Raw genomic sequence first — 16,216 nt, 5'->3', positions numbered from 1 at the left:
CTTGTGGGATCGACCTCACTCCTGGTGAATTTATTACTTGTTAACAATATGTACACTTATCTGTGCAAATTACCACAACAGTTTGTTGCTAAAAACCTTTGACTACTAACATGTCCTTATACTTAACATTACCTTTAGCATCTTCTTTGACTATGTAGACCAATTTACAACTTATAAGAGTTCTGTTAGAGGGCAAATGAATAAATTTTGAAGTTTTATTCTTAATAAGAGCATGAAACTCATTGTCCATTTCATTGAACCATTTGACATCTTGCATTACACTCTTGACAGAAAGAGGATTGAGAGATGCCATGAGAGCTTTAGGTTTCCTGATCTTCTTTGCTCTAGTCTGCATATGGTGAGCATTATCCACTAACTTACAATTATCATCACTAGAAATAGGATTAGATATATTAGTTGTGTTGTTGGGAAGAGTAAAGGTAATTGTTTGCTAAACCAATGGGAAGTAGACCCAGGAGGTGATGTAGATGAGGAAGGGATGGATGTATTTGGAGTTGTAGGAGATGGGGAAATATAAGTTGGTTCAGATGTGGATTGACTGAAATGAGATTTAGAATGGGAAGTAGGAGCAAAAGACATAGCAGGTGTGATAGGAGGTAAATTGATGATAGGCTGAGACACAACTGTAGGAAGAGATACAGGAGTGGAAGTATGAGTTGCAGATGATGATGACAGGGATTTGGATGCTGCAATAGAGAAGAGAAAAACATGTTCATCAAACAGAACATTTCATGAAGTGTACAACTTACCATCTTTATAGGCATTTGCAACCCTTGTGAGATACGCTATGCCCAAGGAACACACATGGAATATATTTGTATTGAAGTTTTATTATATTGTAGGGTCTTAGATTAAGATAACAGAGGCATCCAAAGACTCTAAGAGATGTGTAATCAGATTTGGTGTGGAATAAAACTTCAAAAGGAGACTTATAGGCAAGCTTGGGTGTAGGCATTTTGTTTATTAAGAAAACAATAACTCTATAAGCTTCATCCTAGTACTTAAGAGGGAGAGATGCTTAAGCAAGTAAGGTTAGGCCACTCTTAACTATGTGTTTATATTTTCGTTCAGCAACACCATTTTGTTCATGAGTGTAGGGACAAGATACTTCGCGTAAAATGCCACATTATTACAGCAAGCTAGTTAAGGCTTGATGTTCGCCCCCAACCAGATTGTATGGTTTTAATTCTATATCCCAACAGAAGTTCTACTTGAGTTTTAAAGGTGGTAAAAGTTGGTAAGGCTTCACATTTAGTTCTCAACATATATGTGTGCCTAGCATAAGCATCTACAAAATTGATATATATATAATATTTATAACCACTGAAAGAATTGACTGGGCAGGACCCCATAGATCAGAGTACAATAATTGTAATGGTTCAGTGTAAATTGTATTTGAGTTAGAGAAATGAATCATATGATTTTTGCCTAAGCAACAAGCATCATAGAGATTAGAAAAACTATAATTAATTTTATTGCTTATTTTGATATTATAAGAATTTAATGCACTTTAAACTATCTTGGTTATGGGATGTCCTAACCTGTTAAGCCACAATGAAAACTGTAAATTATGAACAAGTAGTGTATTGTGGAATACATGAAGAATTTAAAATATTATGTTTGGTAGTAGTGCTGGATTGAAATGGAAGAGGATCAAATTTGTATAGGCCATGGTCAAGCTTCCCAATCAGCAACATCTTCTTAGTATCAAGGTCTTTAACACAACAATGCAGAGAAAAAAATTCAAAAGAAACATTGTTGTCAGTGTAAATTTTTTATACACAAAGAAGATATTTTATAATTAAAGGCACATGAAGTAAGTTTTGGAGAGTAAGTTTCTGTGAATGAAATGGAGATAGAAAGGAACTTTGACCAATAGTTTTGATAGGAAAACTTGTTCCACCACACCCATGAGTATCATGTTGATCACCATAGTAGTCAGTGGTGTTGTTTGGATTTCGAGCATGTGGTGTGAGATGATGAGTTGCTCCTGAATCTGGATACCAACTATTGTCTTAAACCACTTCTAGACAAGCATAGAGGGAAGGCGCTTCTGCAACAATAGCACTACCAGTGAATTGTTGAAAAGATTCAGGCCTTTCAAAGGTTTTATCCAACCTATAAAAACATTGCTTCACAATGTGGCCAAGCTTGTTGCAAAGCAGACATTGAACTTTCTGACCCCATGCTGAATATTGTCCACGACCATGTGTGAATCCACTTCCGGTATTGGACATATTTCCATGAGAAGATGGGGTACTGCAGCGAGCATTGAGCCCTGGTTGAGGGTGTTAAGCAGAGAACTGACCATATTGGGATCCAAGACCTCTGGACAGGGGATTATGTTAGGCTAAAATTACTCTAAGTTTCGGGTCATATTTTCGGTTAGTTTGCACTCTTTGTTTCTAGTTTTAGGGCTATTTTACGCTTGATTCTTTTGTTCCAGGTCCTCGGGTGTTTAAAGAAAGTATGTACAAGAATTGAGGATAAGTGGTGAAAGAATTGAGAAGAAAAACTAAAAAAACGTGTCACTGCCTAATCCCGTCACGACGGGCATTATCCCAGTCGCGACGGGGATTGGCAGAAAGAATTTCGAAACAATGATGTTTAACCCCGTCGCGACGGGGGCATTGTCAGTCGCGACGGGGACCCAGTGACGGGATTTTTGGGCAGTTTCGTAATTTCACGAATTTTAAAGATGAGACTTGGTTTAAATAGAGAGAGTTCGTGAAAATTAGGGATTATTCAGATTTAGAGCCCTAGAAACAAAGGAGGAGGCTAGAAGAGCGGCTTGTGGCGACCCGGATCAATTGCTTCAACTAGTTCTTTCTCTTCTCTTTAATTTTTCTATGCTATTTTCTGTTTTAATTTTAATTATGGATTTGATTATGGATGTTATGAACTAAACTCCTATTTAGGGAGATGATGATTGTTGATTGAATTTATCTTTAGTTAATGATAATTGCTATTTCTCCTTTCTTGATTGTGAAATTTATCCATATTTGTGTTAATTCCATGTTTAAGCTTGATCACCTTTTACATGCTCTATGATCTCAATTCAAAATCTGAAAAGTGAGAATTGAGAATGCTAAAATTAGATAAACTAGGTTTTGATGTGAAACGAAAGTATTTACATAGCCTTAGTGACAATTAGATTATTGCATAATGCTGATTATATGTTAGTCTAATTCAGAGATGATTAGATAACATGTGATTTAGGACCTAAAAGATCTGAAAAGAGTTAGGTTAATTTTATAATCTGTCATTCACATTGAGAAAGAGAGTAGTAATTAGCATTAACAATTGGGTAATTAAATCAACATGATTCTTTTCCCTAATTTCTCATCCTTAATTAAACAACTTTACTGCTTTCTTTAATTTTCTTGTTTATCTTTATTTCAAACTTTATTAAAATTCTTTTTATCTGCCAAATAGAATCATAAATCTAGTTTAGTGGTATTCAGTTCAATTCCCTGTGGTTCGACCTCACCTGTGTGAGTTTACTACTTGATTACGTACACTTGCGTATTATTTTATATAATAGCACCAAGATTGTTAGATTGAGAATAATAGGGTGAAGAAATGTACCTCTTCCTCTAGTGAAGGGTTTGGTATGAGCAATATTAGCCTCTGCTTTGAGCAGCAGTATCACAATCCACCATTCTTGTCAGGATCTTCTCGGATATAGAGGACAACAACTATGAGACCAGAACACTATCTTGTTGCTCCCAATCCTCATCATTAGGACTTAGACGATTAGTCAGGAAATTAGCTTCAATGAGGTATTGAGGAGGAGTTAGAGTTGGATCGATAAATCTTTGTAATCACACACCTTTGATTGCAGCAAAAACTTAGTGCTTTCCATGGTGATAATTGTGTTCATCGAGTCTAATAGAGAAGGAATGAGAAAACGTAGTAGTTGGAGTTTTTGGAAGAGTGAGGTTGTTTTTGGCGGCGGCTTGAGAAGAACCTCCCTGGTCGTCGGAGAACGAGGTTGCCATTGCTGAAAGAATTCAACTCTGATGCCATGTTGAGTTTTTAGAGAGAAAGAACTGGAGAATGTATTAATTGGGAAAAACAATTACATAGGCTTTATATAGTACAAGAATCAAAAATTGGAAGAGTCATCTAAGTTAGCTACCTTAGAGTTAGTTAGACAATTAGAAGTTATAACAACTAACTAAGTAACTAACATTTTAACTAACTACTTATAACAGAAAACTAAGCAAAGTAAACAAGCCTAGGTTAGGATTTTCTAACAGTCATGCGTGTAACACACTGTTTGAATATTTTTGAGGTGTTAAATTTTTTCCGAATTTTTTAAAATTTTACAGAATGTCTTAAATAACTATAACGTCAGGACTATGAGAAAAAATTTGACTAAAAAATTATTTCAGATACTAAAATAGGTAAGGATACATTGATAAATATGCATTGTAGAATTTTTTTTTTCTTTGGGTAAAGATATATATTGACTATTTTTTTCTTGAATGGATATATATTGACTATTTGTTTAAAGAAAAACGTGAAAGTCACTCTTTAAAGAGGGACCGAGTATTTGTTGGAGATTTATAAATTGTTATTATTATGATTATAATGATTTAGAGTTATTGTTGGAGATTCTTATTGACCCACATGCATGGACCAATATTGCTTGCACTTGAAACCATCAACAAAACACTATAAATTTTCTTCGACCAAAATAGGTTTGTAGAACATCAAACACACACACACACACACATATATTTATATAGTTAATTAATTACATATGCTTTAAAGAAGAGACCCCACTTTTCAATTCGAGCAATAATATGTATTTATGCAGCCTTAAAATTATATACTGTTTTTATATTATACTATATAATATTTGTATCGTTTATTATCAACCATACATTAATTTTTTGAGAAATTATAAGTAATGAATAGTTCTGTGTAAATTAGGAGCTATCATTACGTACTCATTTATGCACATTGAAGAGTATTTAATATTTAATGTTAGTAATTATATTTTTTTAAAAAAATGATATTGCTGTCATGATTTATTAAATCAAAACAACATTAAATAATAATAATAATAATAATAATAATAATAATAATAATAATAATAATAATAATAATAATAATAAAATGGTTATAATTTTTTTGTTTGATGAATCAAAAGAACCTAATTGACCTTATAAAATGAGACCAAAATGACTCTATACAAAATAGACTAATTAATTACAATAATTCAAACCAATCAACATCTTTTGCTTTACATTCTTAGGAGGTTATCTATTTAAATAATAAATAAGGAAATATTATGTCATAATAACGAATTAGATTAATTAATATTAATTTAATATTATTAATTAAATGTATGATGAGGTGGTATTAGGAAAATGGTACTTTTGAATGTGAAAAGTACAATCTTAAGTTTTAAGGATATTAATACAATTTTGGTTTAATTTATGTTGAATAAAGATTATAGATACCATGTTTTACACTATAAATAAAATAATAAATAATTTGACTTATTAAGGATTTTGACATGTTTTAGTCTATAAATAAGTAATATTTTTAAGAGATAAAATGAAATAATTAGTATATAATATTTTGAATACTTAAGGAATAATGGGTATTAAAAGGAAAATTTATTTATGTTTGATTTTAAAAAGGTAAAAGTAAGGAATAGGGATCCTTTGAAGGTTATGAAGAATGCTATAACTTAATTGTTACTAGCCAAAGGGTAATCCCTTTGGCTAGTTCTAGTATTTTATAGGGAGATCTAGTAGTCTAGTCTTGGTGGTTGGTTTATTCTCTTCAGTTTGAATAGTTTTCTAATTAAAGATTTATGATGTTTTTGATGTTTTTTTCAGGTGGAACTTCAGTAGTTTATTGAGTTAGGAGTGTTGTTTGAAGATGTTATAGCTTTATTGTCTAAATTTCCGGGAGCAGTTTTTTCCCATGGGGCTCGCTCTAAGATTTTAGCGGCTCATGGTTGGCAAAGCATGCTCTGCGGTTAGACGATGAGTTATCCTGGTTCGAGGAGGTTCCAGCGCCGGTGGCGGACGTGAGCGTCGTAAATTCATGAGTGATTTTAATCACTTTGTCAAAAAAAAAAAAAAAAAAAAAAGAGATACCATTTTTAATTTGCTATTTTGTTTATTGTACTAATTGTTGCGAGCTTGTATTTGTAGAATTACAATGCTTGTTGTTTCTAGCTTGCCATATATATATATATACTAGATGAGAGTTACGTGGCGAGCCACGTAAATATTAGTTTTATATAAGTTTTAGTGGTTTTTGTTATTAAATTCAGTAACTAAGCAACGACAACAACAATGGTAGATAGATCTATTTAAGTTTTTCATATTTGTAAAGATTATAAATCTAAACTTTTAATTTTCTTGATTTGAGATTTTGAATTGTTCTGATTCATTTGTTTATGAATTTATTGAAATACTTGAATATTTATTTGTTCTGATTTTGAATTGTTCTGATTTATTCATACTTGAATATTTATATTGATGATTGTTAATGAAATTCGTCTGTAGCTTTATGTTTTTAGAAAGAAAAAAAAAGGTATTTTTTAATTTAGAGTTTAAATTTTATATTGATGATTTTTAATGAAATTAGTCTGTAGCTTTATGTTTCTAGAAGAAAAAAAATGTATTATTTTATATAGAGTTTAAATTTAAATTTATATAAACATATTTATTTTTAAAAAGAGTAATTCATCAAAAAAAAAAATCGCATAAATACACAAATAAACTAAAAAAATTATCAAGTCTATGGTGGCTCAAATTTTCGTATGTAGAAACTATATATTTGTCGACCTAATTCATCTTATGTGCTAATGTGGAACTCCATAGGATCGTTACAAAGCCACTTGAAAACTCAAACTACAAAATCGAAATTAATCAAATCCACCCAACAATAAGAAGAAAGTAGATTAACAAATACGTAAGCTTCAATAATTTAGCAACATACAAAGCTAAATTTGAAATTAAGAATAATATCAAGAAAATTAAAAGAGTACCTAAAGCTCTCCGAGCAAGTCCAATAATTTATGGTTATTGAGCAAAACAGTGGCAGTGTACCCTAGAGAGAAGAAATTAGCTTAACTTAGACCATATTAGAATCCTGATGAAATCATCATCAATACATGCCTTATTCGTGACCTTTTCACAAAGAATCTTAGCCTCTGCCTTCGGTATTATTGTGTTCACCTCATTTTTCTCATATCTTAATGAACTCACGAGAGACAGAAGAAGCTGTACAACCAAAATATAATATATCAAATACAAGTATTTAATGAAAACATTTTTAAATATGACTTTGTCAAAGTGGCAAAAACATTCCTGGCAAAAGTTATAGCCAATGTGTTTAATTGAATTGACAAAGTCTACAAATAAGGATATGAAAATAAACCCACTTGGGTATCTTCACATACCTCTGTATGCTTATTTTGATTTCATCATCTCTTAATACACATGGATATTTTGTTGTTACCGAAATATAAATATATATTTCAAAATTACTGAGACATATAAGCAATAAGGAGTACTTTGAAAATGTCTCCACGTGTATTGTTACAAGGACATCCTCTTCAATAGATCCCCTGTAACAATTATAATATGCATTGTCTTGTATCTGAATCCTGATCCAAATACGATAAAACCCTTTTATGAAGAAATAAAAGATAATAATCAAAAAACCATTTCAGTTAAAGAATACTCACTCTTAACTTAATCTATTATTGTGTATATGATTAAAATATGTATCTATATACTTACTGCTTGGCAAAGCAAGCGAAAGAGAGAGCACGACGGGTGTTAGCGACGATGTTGAGGACTTGATACTCGAAGTCGCAGACATCATCGAAGGCCAATTTGATGGAGTTAGAATCATCGAAGCTCGATCGGGTAACGATAATAGTGATGACCGAGAATGACTTAATTCCCTGATCTCATTCAAATGTCGATATACTTACGGCTGAAATCTGACTGTTTGTACTGAAAGATTGCAGAATGGAATCAATGAACTCTAACAAAGTACATGAGGGACTGAAGGAGTTTTATCTGAATCGTTGCAACGAGAATTGGATTCGCTGCCACTTTTGGTCGATTATCTTTTTCGGCGACAACGATTTGAATTCTGGGAGATCAATGTGGATATGGGCTACTTCGATTTCTTCTTTCCCTTGAGTTTCAAGATTGTTGTTGCAAGCAAAGAGACATTGTTCTTCGACCATTTTTGGTTTCGAATTATTGTTTTTGTTTGGAATATCAGAATTGAATTTCTTGATTTCCACACAAAACATTCTTTTGTTATTGGATTTGATAATTTGATTATTTAAAAAAGATTGTTTAATTTTTTGGGTTTAATTATTGGATTTATTTGTTAACGGGAGATAAATTTAACCGAATATTCTTTTATTTTTAAGGTATATTCTGTTAAACCAAGAAATGCCGTTAGATAGGCACTTTTAATATATAAAGATATATATATACTAGTAAAAATCTACGTGCGAGGCACGTATATTAAATTTTATGTTAAGTATTTTCTATTTTATTTAAATAATATAATTTATAATTTTGACAATTCTTTGGTTCTCTCTGAATGTCTATAGAACCAATGATTTCCTCTTCTCTCAACAGCAACAAACAACACTTAGCATATTGAAATTGCAAAAGGAAGGGATGAGAATTCACCAAAGCAAATTTCATAAATGAAATAACAACCAAATCAACGAAATGTGACTATACTATTATTATTACATTTTTTAACAAATACCATTTTTTAGTTGTTATTTCATTTATACATTGTGGTGATTGTAGAACTCTCTAACACCTACAAAAGCTTCTTTAGATAGGTAATTCTGAAAAATAAAAGAACACATAACATATAAATGATCAATTAGTTGTTTGTGAGACATTCATTCAAACAGCTAAATTGTATAAATGGTAAGATAATATGATATGTTCAAAATCATCATTTGATAATACTATGTGTCTACCAATTTGATTTATGATATTGCTAATAAACTCAATAATGTGTTGAAACTGATTAAGATTAGCTGTCAGTGAGAAACTTTTAATCAAGCCACAATTACAAAGCCAAACAAATATTACATTGAAACAATCGTAGAAAAGAAGAACAAAAATAAAAATAGATCAACCCTTACAAAATCTATGTATCTAATTAACTGAAGAGCTAACTTCACATTCACTATACAAACCCAAAACTCAGCCCCACATATTATGTATAACACATATATAATTATAAATATTCAGATGAAAACCAAAGACATGAACGCAACTCAAAAAGGTGAGATTCCAATATATATACAATCACCTATTCTATCATTAAATTGCAAAAATATAATTGCATAAAAACATTAAACCAATTTCAAGCCTCCCCTGCTGCGGTTGACCGCAATGCATCATCGAGCCTCCCCGCCAGCAATCCCTCCCGTTGTCAAGCCTCGCACGCTGCAATCTGTCGCCTAAAGAGTAGAAGGTGCAATCAGATGAGATCAGGAATGGTGGTCAATGAGATTGAGTGATTGATTGGGGAGAATGAGTCATGAATGTGCGGTTGGTAAAGTGAGAAAGATGAGTTCCGATCCGTCACGAAAAAAATTGAGAAAGATGAGAGTTAGGGCTTGTTAATTGAGGATTGGATATTTCTTAATTGATTTTTTTAAAAATGTATTTTATTTACTAATATTTAAAAATATTTTTTGTTTTATTTTTAAATTTGAAAATAATTTCCCTTTTAGTGACAATTTAAAATGTAATCAAATTGAATATTTAGTGTCATTTATAAAATGTTACTAATAGTATACTTTAGTGATATTTTTCAAATACTACATAATTAAATATTGACAAATTAATGACATTTCTTATCAAATGTTACTAAATCATATTAATAATAACATTTTTTTTTAAAATGTCACTGATGAAAATGTTAATTATTCTCATAAAAGTAACATTTTTGATTAAATGTTACTAAAAGCATGTTATTGTTACATTTTTTTAACAAATGTTACTATACTAAATGTCACCAATTCTACTTTTTGGTGTAGTGGGGTACAATATTGGTAATTTGTTAGATTAAATTTATGAAAAATATCAGTTTAAATATTTAGGATCAAATATCAGTTCAAATATTAATGAGATTTATTTTATTATTATTTAATTATATATAAATAATATTTTATTATTTTATTAAATAAAAATAAAAAGTCACCATGAATTTCTCATAAACCAAGAATTTCAGTTATATAGGCACACTTTATATAGAATAGATATTAGATTGAATTTACGACAAACGCATGTATACTTAGTGTTTTATATAAGGGGAATTACTTCATATATTATTTTTTTAACTTTTTTTTAAAATTTACGGTTTGGGTTTCTAAAGTGGTTGCAGCGCTAGTTGCAGTAGGGGTTTCTACACGATTTTTTGTTGCAATTTAGGTTGCAGCACTAGTTACAATATGGGTTTCTATGTAGAATTCTATAAAAATGCCAAAAAAAAAACTGTTTTGAAGTGTAAAATAAATAAGATTATAATTAATTTAGTACTACATTAAGATATTTACCTTCTTTTCACTTTCGGGAGAAGTCCGTGACTAGTTTTGTTGTAATGCATTTTTGGAAGCTAGCTACACTCGTTCATATCTACTTCCAGTGTTTGGTTATTAATCGAGAACTATACCAGATGCATGCAGTAAAGAAGGCAACAACTCTTCCCATGTCCTCAAGATGGTGTCCAAGTCCTTTTTAGTAAAAATTGTGGAATCACAGTCATACACTATTATTTTCCACAACTCGATGTTGACCTCAACCGCCATCCAATGTTTGGCTTCTTGTAGATTCAAACAAAGCACAGGAAATCATTTTCTACCCATTTTAGATAGAACTCCTCCTGTGAAAACAAAACATGAATAGAAACATTTGATAAACTATCGACAAAATAACAAGTAATCAAAAGACAATTGTTCAATGCTCTTAAGAATCTTTAATTTTATATAAAAAAAAATTGTACTTGTACACCTCTACAGTATTGAAAGATATCATCACCCCATCTAAATTTGGCCCTCAGACCCTTGTGTGCATTCTAAACACTGTGCATAATACCAGCCACATGTGTAGACAAAATGATACCTCTCTAGGGAAATGTGTCCAGAAAAAGTGGCATCGCCTCTTAAGCATATAGGCGCACACATCTACATGCTACATATAATAATACAAATGAGCTGTTAGAATAGTAAATTAAATTAACAAAAAATATGTAACAGTTTAAAATAATATAAGTTAACTTACACAATCTTGAATCTAATTCTGTCGTTTTAATAATATAATTATAAGCCAAGTAGGACTGTAATCACTAGTCTTGACATACCGAAGAAGATGGTTGGGGATGGCCCCACACAACCAACTACGAAAACTATTTAACAACCTCTCATATGATGAACTGAGGAGATTAAACGGCGCAGAAGAAGGCTTAAGTTTTTTTCTTCATCTTAGTATAGTCCTTAAACCAAGTAGGCTTGTTTCTCTTCCTCCTGTCAAACTGAATCCCCACTGGTAGTCCTTCTAAGGCCAATACTTCACCCTGTGACTGGCCACCTTCACCCGGTAACTGGCTATCACCTTGTGATTGATTGTCACTTATGGCAACAATAGTGGCATCTATGGGGGTACATGGTTCATCATCGACATAAAGATCATAATCGTCTGGGTACATGTCAACATCTTCTTCCATGGGAGGTGATGCATCTCGTGCCTCTGCTGCTGGATATGGTGTTGGATCCGTTGCCAGCTTCTTCTACAATATACTCAAAATAGATCTAAGCTGCTCCATCATAATGTTTTGGCCAGCCTTCAATTCTAGGTGGCTAATCTCATATGCCTCCTTCAACTGTGCCTGAGAAGTGTAACGACCCTTCTATTTAGATTCGATCCTATCCAACCTCTCCACCAAATCTTGGTAGTCAGCACGGTCGACACCTGAAGATGATGTAATAATCTTATTAAATACATTGAAGTCTCTATATGTCACACGACCTGTAAAATAGTTAAAGAATATAACTTTAAGCTTTGGAGGCATCTACAAATGATAAAAGAAAATTGGTTAAAACAAAAAAAAAATTATTGATAAACTATCGATAATTAAACAGATCATCAACTACGATTAAAAAAACTATTGATAATCTATCAATCAAACATCGATACCCAATTAACAACTAAACAAACAATCAAATGGAAAAGGCAAGACAAAAAATTCGATGAAATATTGATACTCTATCGATAAATACTGAATTGACAAAAAAATTGAAACAAATCAGACTCCATCAATAACATATCGAAAAATTATTGATACCATACCGATAAATACAATATATCTCAAAATAAGTGAGACAAACCAATAACCATCGATAAACAATAGATATAATATTGATAACCTATTGGTAAATACCAAATTGACAAAATAATCAAGACAAAACAGATATTATCGATAAAATATCAACAAAATATCGATACATTATCGATAAATACTAAATTGACAAATGATTCAAATTAGAAACTATCGATAAACAATTGATATTGTGTTGATAACCTATCAATAAAAAACCAAATGTATAAAATAATTTAGCAAAAGCATAAACAATCGATAGAGTATCGATAAAAAGCCAAATTAACAAATGAATTTATGGCAAACTAGAAACCACTGATAAATCATAAATATTGTATCGATAACCTATCGATAAACATAAATTTTTTAAGAAATTAAATTAAGGTAATATTATCAACAATCCTATGAAATCTATCGATATTCTATCGTTAACCTATCAATAACAATGTAAAAATTTACATCACACCAGAAACAAGCCACATAATCAACATAATCCAAAAAAAAATTGACTAATCTCACAAGAACAATGACAAATCCACAACTAAATCACAAGTAATCAAAAGAATAAAAATTAATACTCTAAAAAATCTAAATCTTTTTTAAAAAAAAGGTACCTTTTGGGTTCTCAGTGGTAGCTATAGCGAAGGCGATTGGACCTATGGACAGAGTCTCTCTAACATTGGAGAGGACGAGTGTACAAGATGGTCGTTGTTCGGGTCGCAGGGAGCTCTACCGAAAGTTGGGTTCGAGTCCGTTTGGGTTGCCAGAAGTTCTACTTGGGCGGATCTATTTGGGTCGGGCGTTGGAGAGAGAGAGAGAGGAATGAGGAGGGAGAGGATCGAGTGTTTGGGTCCTTTTTGCCAAATGCACGTTAGGTTCTCGGCGTTTGTGTTGGGTTTTGTGCCCTAAATAAAACCTTTTACAATCTGATTAGTTATCAATATAAGAAATTTGAAGTGATTTATGTTTGCATGAATTTTACATGCTAATGGTTTAATATGTTTATTATATTTACACACAAAATCAGTTAAGTCCAAATCATATGTTTATTCACAATTACAGTATCGTCAACACAGTGGAATGTGATTGTGATCATATGAATCAAAAGACTAAGTCCATGTTTCATCAGTGTTTTGGATTTACACTAATGTGATAATCAGGGATGATGTGTACTTACACTTGGAGTAAGTGTTATGTTCTTTCCAGGACATTGGTAAAGTATACTAGTTTCGAATGTATGGAGTATGGAGTATACATTGGACTGGACCGATATTGCAACTTAGTTAAGATATTATAAACTTACCGTCATATCTTTCCAAGTCAATATCAGAAGTTGATCTTAAGATTAAAAGAATCTAAATCATGATATGCTTAGGCTCAACTCAGGAGTACTATTCATGTTCTTTGATTTATTAGTTAAGCCTACTTTTGGGTCAGGGTGATACGTATATTTTGGGAACATGATAGTATGATTGAGTGGGAGTGCTGAACATAAATATGGAATCTATAGCTTCTACTGGTGTATAGAAGTCAAGTGATGATTCCCTTCGAGCTTAGCTAAATAGAAGTAAATGGATGAACTCTTGTTTAAGTGACTAATTCTTAGATCACTAAACATCATTTACAGTTAGCTAAGTGTTTTAAGGGGCAAAATACATTGAGGGGTGAGAGCGGTAAAATTATCCCATCTCGATGTAAATCATCTATATAGAGGATCTTTGATCACAATAAGATTATAACAATGGTTAAATGAGATAGCATATCTATATCGTGGAACTTATAATATGCTCTATATAAGGCTGAGAGTGCAATTCTAAGTTCTAAGAGTGGATTCAATGAAGAATTAATAAGTAGGAATTTACTTAGTAAATTCGGTTCACTTATTGGAAGCTCAGCATATAGATTCATGGTCCTCATTCTAGTTGAGACTATACTGCTTGTAAGACTCAATAATTGATTTGTGATTAATCAATTATAATTCTAAAGTTAGACTATGTCTGATTTGTGAATTTTTCACTACGCAGGGGCGAAATTGTAAAGAAAAGATATTCTAGGTTTATTTATTTATTAATAGACTTTATATGTCTAATTAATAATTAAATTAAATGACAATATTATTTAATAATCTATTTTAGTTATTAAATAATTAGTTTTGGCATTTAAAAGGTTAGAATTGAAAAATTAGCGTTTTTGAGAAAATAGAAATAAAATTTGTGAAAACTGCAAAAACCAAGTGGGGCCCATTACACACCATGGTCGGCCACTTAAAGTGGTTTTTCAAATTGATATTTTTATTATTTTAATGCCAAATAATTCCTAACCTAAACCTAGTAGTTGCCTATAAATAGAAAGTGATGGCTCAGTCAAATCATAAGTTTTTCAATAAGCTTTTCTGTCAGAAAATTCTCTCTTCAGAAAAACTGAGCCTTCATTTTCTCTCTATAGCCGAAATCATCCCTTTCTCTTTTTTTTCTTCTAAATTTCGAACCTTAGTGATAGAGTAAGTGCCCACACACAGCAAGTGGTAACTCAATCATAGATTGGAAGACTGTGAAGGATCACACACAAAGAGAAGGACATTCGGGCTTAGATCTTGATAATACTCTGCGACAGAAAGGATACAAGAGTTAGAGATCTGAGTGGAAGGAGACATTAATTTCGCTGCATCAATGTAAGGTTTTCTTAACTTCATATGTGTTTATTTATCGTTTTAGAAAGTTCATATTTAGGGTGTTAAACAACATACTTGTGAGTAGATATAGGATCCTGGTAAAATAAATTCCAACAGTTTGGTGGGATGTTGGAAAGAGAGAGCGAGGAAGAGCGAGAGACAGAGAGAGGGAGAGATAATCAAATGAGGAGGATATTTTTTGTATTTATGGAGAATACTAATATTTTTTGTACAAATTAGTTGGGGGTTTATTATTTGTTATAGGGGTATCATTTAAATATACATAATGATCATTAAATATATTGTAATACATAGAAGATAATACTCGTCATAAAAAAAAAAAAAAGATCTATTGTTATGATTCATATATTTATTATTTAACAAGGATAATTGTTGAGCTTAAGTGATATACATTAATTCAAATATCGACCAAGTTGGAGAATGTTAAAATATACAATCGGTATTATTATTTGATTATATTATAATCAATATATTTATTTGATTATAATTGACTTAATGTTATAGTTAATATTTGGTTCACTGACAAAATATTTTAATAATGGTCAACATTATTTTTGTTACCAATTTCATTTATGTTATCTAATTTTATTATTTGATTAATTATCAAAATATTTTGTTTCAAAGATTTTGATAGAAAACATCGCTTATATAAATATAGGATATTGTTCCCTAAGCTATCTAGTTATATTTATTCTATCAAATTACTATCAGAAAACTATATTATAAGAGCTTGAAAGATTTATGTACCCTACTAATTCCTTTCTCTCTTATTTTTTGAAATTTGAATATCTATATACATGCTAGTGGGAATTCACATGTATTAATGGCTAGAAATTAAAAATTTGGATCCTCTTTTGCCATATGTATAATCCATGTAGTCATTTAATCTCACTCGGCCATATATAAGCCACTTGTGCCCTCCATCATCTCTCCTATAGGGCTCAGAATTATTGGGCTTGAAACATGGACCTATGTTCAAGCCCACTACGTCATGTCGGGCTCCGGCATTTAACTCTCCAAATGGAGCCTTTGTACTTCTATGTTAGACTCGAATTGTGATCCTATTTTGGAGAGAAAATTAGATTGTAGTCGTGG

This window comes from Cannabis sativa, chromosome 4 (assembly GCF_029168945.1).
Source record: "Cannabis sativa cultivar Pink pepper isolate KNU-18-1 chromosome 4, ASM2916894v1, whole genome shotgun sequence".
NCBI lineage: Eukaryota > Viridiplantae > Streptophyta > Magnoliopsida > Rosales > Cannabaceae > Cannabis > Cannabis sativa.
Note: the sequence above shows the minus strand (reverse complement) of the source record.